Source organism: Sparus aurata, chromosome 16, assembly GCF_900880675.1.
Source record: "Sparus aurata chromosome 16, fSpaAur1.1, whole genome shotgun sequence".
Lineage (NCBI taxonomy): Eukaryota > Metazoa > Chordata > Actinopteri > Spariformes > Sparidae > Sparus > Sparus aurata.
The window spans coordinates 27205916-27213502 of NC_044202.1; the positions used below are offsets into that span (position 1 = coordinate 27205916).

The 7587-nt window shown below is 42.4% G+C and overlaps 1 protein-coding gene across 1 annotated transcript in view; it reads right to left on the reverse strand.

The window, feature by feature from the left end:
• Positions 1-7105, reverse strand: part of daam2 (dishevelled associated activator of morphogenesis 2) — a 136980-nt gene extending 129875 nt beyond the window's left edge. The window contains exon 1 of the mRNA XM_030443354.1: positions 6916-7105. The gene's annotated coding sequence lies outside the window, so the exon portion shown is untranslated. The remainder of the gene's footprint in view (positions 1-6915) is intronic.
• Positions 7106-7587: the final 482 nt, after the last annotated feature.

The following is a 7587-nucleotide window of genomic DNA, read 5'->3' on the forward strand; positions in this document are numbered from 1 at the left end:
ACACACAGACAGCTCAGACAAGCGGTTTGGGACTCAGAAGACCAGGCAAGGGAATGTTACTACCACTGCTACCACAAGAGGTTGCTGGGAGGAGAGGGGTCTCAGCGCAATGGTGGAGCTCAGCCTCTCTGAGCCTGAAGGACCCCAAGGGAAAAGTCAGTCCAGAGAGCGGGGGACTCTCACGGACAGTCAAGAAATTTTCCCACAATCAAATACACAAACAGAACTGCAAGGGCCAGCGAAAAGGACCCTTGTCAAGCAAGGAGATTGAGGGAGGGAGGGAAAGAGGAGGAAGATCTGATAGTTATAATAACACAGCCCAAAGACAAACATCCTATGTCACATTTCTTGTACATAGGCCCCTCACAGTGAATACACTCGATTGACAAACACTGTACTGTGAAGGATATTCAGTGGTGCAAGAAAGGACTTGACTTTCTTCCAGGCCTGTTTGCCCTTTAAGTAGCCTTAAGTAAATCGTTGAACCTTAGAGGCCTAGTTTGGGCCTCTTACAGATGATTTGGCCAAACCCACACAGTTCATTGGAAAATGACCTCATTAAGGTAATCTGTTTTCAGCAAAATCCATTGCAACAAATACCATCTGCTAGGCATTAAATGACGGGTGTCAGGCCACTGAGGACATCTGGATTGTTAATGTTGAGGAGTTTAGGCTAATTTAGGGCCAAATTGATCCTGGGAAAACAACAATGCATGTTAAAAAGATCTTGAGGGCAGACAATCCAGGCCAAATGATTTGTTGTCAGTTTGATAATGGAGACCCAATCTACTCAGTTTGCAAGTAGAGGAAATTCTCAGGTTAAAGAGGAGCTGGCTGCTCTTGCTTTTAGGGAAAAGCAAGGCCACATGATCCCAAATAGATACTGAATGCCATTAGCTACCGAGCCCAACATGTCAAGATAATTTCATTCAAAGCACATAATGACAAGCTCTTTGTAAACACAATCCATTTCCTCGAGGGCCAGCTTGGCAGTTGGACCAAGTCGTGTGTCAAAGGTCACCTTTCACCACAGTTAACCATGTGTGGAGTATATTCTCAACAAAAACATAGGTTTGACCTCTGATACAAAGAGCTGCATCTATTCTGATCACTTTATACAGCCTCTTTTCACAATTCCTTACTGCAGTTTTAAATCATAATAGAGGAGAAAAAACTGCTTTGAGGATACACCTGGATAATAAGAAAGCAGAAGCCCACTGAGGGAGTTGATAGCTTTATGTTTTGACTCAGTGCTCTCAATCAAGATTTCAGTCATGTATCTCACTGTCTTTGACCCAAGCCAAACTCACAATTTTTTGCCGTGTGATTGATGTCTTTCTCCTGAAAATCTAATGGTTACATCTTGAGAAAATGTGGCATGCAAGCCTCCTATTTGAGTGGGTCGGCAAAAGTCTTCCAACTTCCTTTTATAGAAGTAACCCCATGAGTGGGATATCGTAGCCATTATAAATAAGAAGCTGGAATGCAGAAGGGAAAAAATAAACATCCAAGCAGCTCCGTTATCTACATCCAGCTGTGTAGTTTAGAAGCCGATCCTTGGAGATGATGTCACGCTGGCATTGTGTTCCTGTTAAAATAGTGTTCCTATAATTTTGTGTGGGTACTAATTCATTCAAGAAAAGGCAAGCAACACTACTAAACATGGACCTTGAATTCACATGGGTCAACCTTAACTGAACAAGTTCAACAAAGCCATAAATGAATGCCATGTTCCGTGGTGAAAGTACCAATGAATTAAGTGTAATATTAACTGGGCACATGTGAACACGTGAATTACAGACATGATCTTAAGTAGATGAATGTAAGTGGTCTTTAGTGGCTCAAAAACACAAATCACAGTGGTCAGTTATGTCTACTGGATACAGACCAAAAAGGTCAAAACAGAACATCATCAACTTTAAATGAGTACACCTCAAAGTAGTGTTGTACTGTTGGATTCAGATTTTGAGGAGTACCAAGGAGAAAGGGCTAATGTAGGATAATGTCCAGTTTCAAGCAAATTTCAAAAGCAAAGTAAATCTGAGCTGTGGAGGTGAGAAGAAACCAGCAGCCGAAAGAATACTGGGGACTTACGCGCTGGAGGTTTAGTAAACATTTCCATATGTGCTCAAGATCCCAAGTGAAAGAGCTGCTTTGTGCTCAGCGAGGTAGCACATGCACAGGTCCCAAGTGAACCCCTCCTGCTTTTTATCCCTTCCATCTACTGACAAAACCTATCTGGCCCTTACTCATTAGCTCAGGGTAAAAGAGTTTGGATGCCTGAGTTTCAACCCTGCATCCAGCAGCGTATTTTGATAGGAGCTAATTGCCTGTGACTACATTAAGACAGGGGACTGAAACAACCATTGCATTGAGTTAGTTGACTACAGGTTGAAAGGGGTAGAGGGTAAAGGGGGGCCAAGGCTGGGACAAAGGATGGTGAGGTAGGGGGCAGGGAGCTGTCACACATTAGGATATTCTTAACCTCCATTACCCCCAGTGCTAAATCATTCCCAGTGATGGAGGAACAATTCTTCAAGACATAGAGAGACAATCTTACATGAGCACCTGCTCCCCATCTGTTTGGTCCTGATATGATTGAAGGACCCGTCACCCTGCCATCATGCACACTTAATGCGAAATACCATCTTTACTGTGGCCTCAAGCTCCCCTCCGCAGAATCAGAACAATACATGTTGAAACCAAGAATTAAATCAGTCAAGTCTAATCAGGTAGTCAAGGCAGCAAGCTACTGTTTCCAAAAACACTACAGTGGGGAGAGTGCATAAAAGCCTGGCTAACAATGATACACTGTGTAGAACTGCAAAAACAGAACTTGAGGTGTCTTTCCTACAATAAAATAGCTGGGGTTCTGATATTTTAATTACCCATATCATTGTGTAACACGTTTATTTTACATTTGGATAGTGTGTGGGAGTATGTGATGAAACTGACAGGAAATTAGACGACAGGGACAGATTGAGGAGGGGAAATAAGAAGAAGGAGGGGTAGAGGAAGAACACAAAATGTCTTGCAGTGTTTTGTTTAATAGTTCCAATTGAACAAGAGATTTCCTCCTTCAACCCAGAGGTATGACACATGACCCATGGATGTTGGTTTTTCCAAGAAATGACTGTAATTAGAGTCTATGACTTCATATATACACCATAATAACGATGCAAGAGGGATCCAAAGAACAGAACATGCCAGTTAATTTACATTAAGATCATATCATAGCACTGCTTCACAGTTGGGTAACCCCAATCTGATACCAGGGCTGTCTTACATTCCGGGGCTGTCTTGCCATGCTACAAATCTTCTCCAAATCAGACTATTCACAACAGAAGACAGCCTCACTACTGTATGGGAGAAACGGACCACACCCTGTTGCAACCACCCATCAGCAAATCCTGCACACACAGTTCTGGTGGCTGGAACCCCCTCTACAAAAGTTGGGACCAGATTGTTCATTGGGGTTAATGAAAAGCTCAAGAATCAGTTACTATTTCTCTTTTAGAAATACATATATTTTCATTACAAATAAATGTGTAAAAATCTGCTAATAATCTAGCATCCCCAATAAAATAGAGGAGCAATATAAAGAATTCTGACAGGAAACATCACAAACTGGAATGGCTCGTACACAAGGAGCTACAGCAGGTGATAAAAACTTCCCAGAACATCATTGGTACAGATCTACTGAGTATCAGTAATATCAGTGAAGTGAAATGTTTGCACAGAACTCAAAGGACATTAATAGACAACACTGATACAGAAGCATCCCCCTCCGTACCACCAGACAACAGAGCAGCTTCTTTGTTAGATGTGTCTTAAACCTTTCATGTGCAGTTTTTAGGCTGCTTCTGTGCATGTGTACAATTTGTCACCGACATCTTGCAACAAAAACAAAAAAGCAATCAAAAAAGCAAACCCTTTTCTCCAGAGATTTGGCACTCCTTGTGCAGGCCTATGTGAGTATGATTCATGGTGTGATAGTATGGTCACCCCCTGCTGCAAAAACAAATCTGCAAAGCAAACTAGTTTCACTATTTTCACATGTACTCATAAATGAAGGTGGTAGTAAAATAGGAGGTGGGACTTTGTTGGGGTCGTAACCACTTGTCTGGGAGGAGAAGGGGGGGGCACACACTTTTAACAGACGCTGTGTCTGGTATAGGATTATACCCTCACAGCTAATTACTCCCAGACTTTTTCACTCCGTGCCAGAAGCTCTTCTCAGATACAGTAAGCTCCCTGACCACCACACAAACAGAAAAGTGGGTAGGAGTAGAAACTGGCACAATACCTTATACTGCAAATGGGATTTAAGGGTAGAAGTCAAATGAGTAAAGCCAAGCCGTTGATATAACATACACTTATCTTCTAAAAGAAGAATCAGAAAATGTAAATAAGAAATTAATAGCTGTCAATGGTGAAACAAAACAGTTCAATCAAAAATCTAATTGAATCATGACCTTAAAATCAAAAGTCGAACCAATTGGGGATTCTTGACCCCCCTAGTTAGGGATACAGAAGAAGCAGTCTGCCTTGGCTCAGCTGTTGCCATATCCTGCCCACCACACCAGACTCTCACCTTACAGCCCCAGTTGGCACAGTCAATTGCCAACCAAAACATCTGGCCCTGGTGGAAGTGAGTACGCCTCAGCCTCAGCGGCTGGTTGTGAACAATGGCCCTGTATTTCCCCTGCTGCATAGCCACCTTTTTTTTCCATGGCAGAGACTGGGCACATTCGCACACCACAGCCCCGTCTGGCCAATACCTGGTATCACACACGTAGCCACCCTGAGCTGACCATGGCTTTCAGTCATCTTTCCGCCACAGAAACACAACCAAAAGCTCTGTCAGCATGGGCACAGCCAGGAGTAGATCACCTCAGCCCAGTGGCCATGTTACTCTTGGATGACGGACCTATTTTTCTTCCCTCCCTCCGGACAAGGATGTGCACAATAATCCAAACAGTGGACCTAAAAATACTCCAGCCAAATTGCTGGAACAGCTGCTCCAGTCTGACTAGAGAGTAAACAGCCAAATATTCCTGTTTTAAGTGTGTGATCAATTTGGTGCTGAACCTGTGAAAAAGCTTAAAATGTATTAAAAGCTCAATGGATTGCAGCTCTGTTATAGTGCAGGGCTTTTCAATAAATCCATCAGCACTGACATCCATTAAACAAGTCTGGGGCTTCAGTGGGTAGCCTATTTATGCCTGTAAAGTATGTACATTACACATTGTTGAGAATTCCTTCAGCTGCCTCACATGGACAAATCCTGCAAGCCACTAACTCCCAATGGGTAAGCTTGATTAAAATGTCATTTCTATGTCTAAATCCATTTCAATCTTTTCACCCATAATCATCGTTCTTACTTTTTCCCCTCTTTTTTTCTATTTCTCTGAACTGGCCAAAAACAGTTAAGGATAACTGTGGCTTGCTTGACACTCGTAAGAAGTGCAATTTTAATCCACTAAGAGGAATGTAGCAGATACTAAGTACTCCTTAGGAAAAGTCGTGTGGCTGAGGAGGAGGGGATAATTTTGTGCTTAGCATGCCGTTGTGCTTGTAAAGCCTCAACAACTGACCAAGAGGATCCTATGCTGCATCTCTGCCAGATGTTCAGCAAGATTAAAACAGCTCTTGATGCCTATCAATCCCATAAACCGACTAGCAGTGTGAGCTTTTGCATGGATGCTCCACAGTGCGAAAAGTATTGGTTTGCTGTAAATTTGGTACAAAGCAACTATTCCAAAACTGAAACTGATGTGAGAGATGATCAGCAGTGTCTCGATTCATTTTTAATATTTAGAGACACCTGTTTTATGTTACAGGAACAAATGTTTTGACATGCCGATGTCTGGATGGAAAACACAACCTGAAAAGTTAGTGCAGCCAAATTTAGCCCAAGAGAATAGCAACAGCCACTGCAAGAAGAGTCCATCACAACAAGGAACGTATGCTGACATTCAGTCTGAAAGTCGCATTTTTCTGCTAACAAGAGCATATCATCCAAAGGGGTGATATAAATCCCCTCATCCTGGTTCATTTGGATTTCCATAAATACAATGTCAAGTTCGTAAGAATCTTACTGTGTTTTATCAAGATATTGACATTCAAATTTCTTTGGAGAAAAAACAAATGGAAAAATGGAAAAGTAGGGTAAAGCTCAATCGGAAATGATGAAATCTTTAAGCGGATTTGAGCAAAATCTAATGGTAAGACTAATTACCCCAGATGAGGTGAACAGACATTTTTTACAGTGTGACTGGGGTGGGCAGAGTAGCGACAGAGCAGCGCCCTCCATGGATGCTCACAGAAACTACATGTCTGTCCGTTTAGCCTAGTGAACATACAGCCGCCTAATATCGGGGTCAAATGCATTGCGCATCCTGTCCATCATTATATCACATAACTCTTATTAAAAACCGAAAATGATCATATTGTCACCATACGTCAAATACACTGAAGAACAACCAATGGGAGCAGGCTGTCATGCGCAGAAATGCATATAAATTATCCAATGTGCATCAATATGCGGTCAGTAAAGTGCTCCATTGGAATTGGAAACGGGTGCTATTAAGCCATGTATCACGTTTCCCATTAATATTAACGTAACCAGCGAACAGTTAGGCTTCAAATCAGGTATTGGATCTTAATTGGCATGATGGACGGAAAAACAGCAGCCAGTCAAAACACGTTTCCATCTCACACCTTCTATCTTCACTTCATATGCAAAATGAGCCAGCGCTGCTAGCCCTCGATCAGAACCTCCACCAGAAGTGTGTGATTTTGCAGCCGATGGCTCCCTTTGCTTCCACGGTTGATGAAGAAGGAACCGGGGAGTGAGCACCATCACACGGCACCGTCAGTTCAGCTCGATTTACAGTAAATTCGCAAACTTACCTCCCAGCTTCGTTACGGAGAAACAGTCACTGCCCGATAATAATAATCCCTTGTCGCTGTCACCAAGCAAATATGACCAAATCGAGTCCTTCGGCGGGTTGAATACACAGAGAGCCGATGCCCTGTGCTGGCTGTACGGGGCTGTTCATTCAGCTGAATGATAGTGGCGAGTGAAGGGATTGACAAATCGGTCAAAACAGCAGCACCACGCCTCCCCTCTTAAAGCTACCGCACTCTGTCTGTTTGCCTGCCTGTCTGTGTGTCTGTCTCTCCTGTGTGTGTGTGTGTGTGTGTGTGTGTGTCCATTAATAGCGAATTATCTCGGTCATGTTGTCATTGATACCAATCAGTAACCAAGCATCCAATAACATGTTACTGCACTGCATTTAAATGCTCCCTGTAGGAAAACAACTATGGAAATGAATTTTTTTTTGTAAAAGGCCGAATACCAGCACATTAAATAATAAAGCCATATATTTATATAGCTACTGTCATTTGAGTGACTACAAACTAGAGTCGCAGTGATTTGGCGATTAATCTAGGGGTCAATCAAAAGAAAATAAATTGTCATCAAATGTTTTCTGGTTCCAGCTTCTTAAATGTGAGGATTTGCTGCTTTTCTTTGTGATTTATGATAGAAATGATTAGTCTTTGTGCTTTGAACTGGAGGTT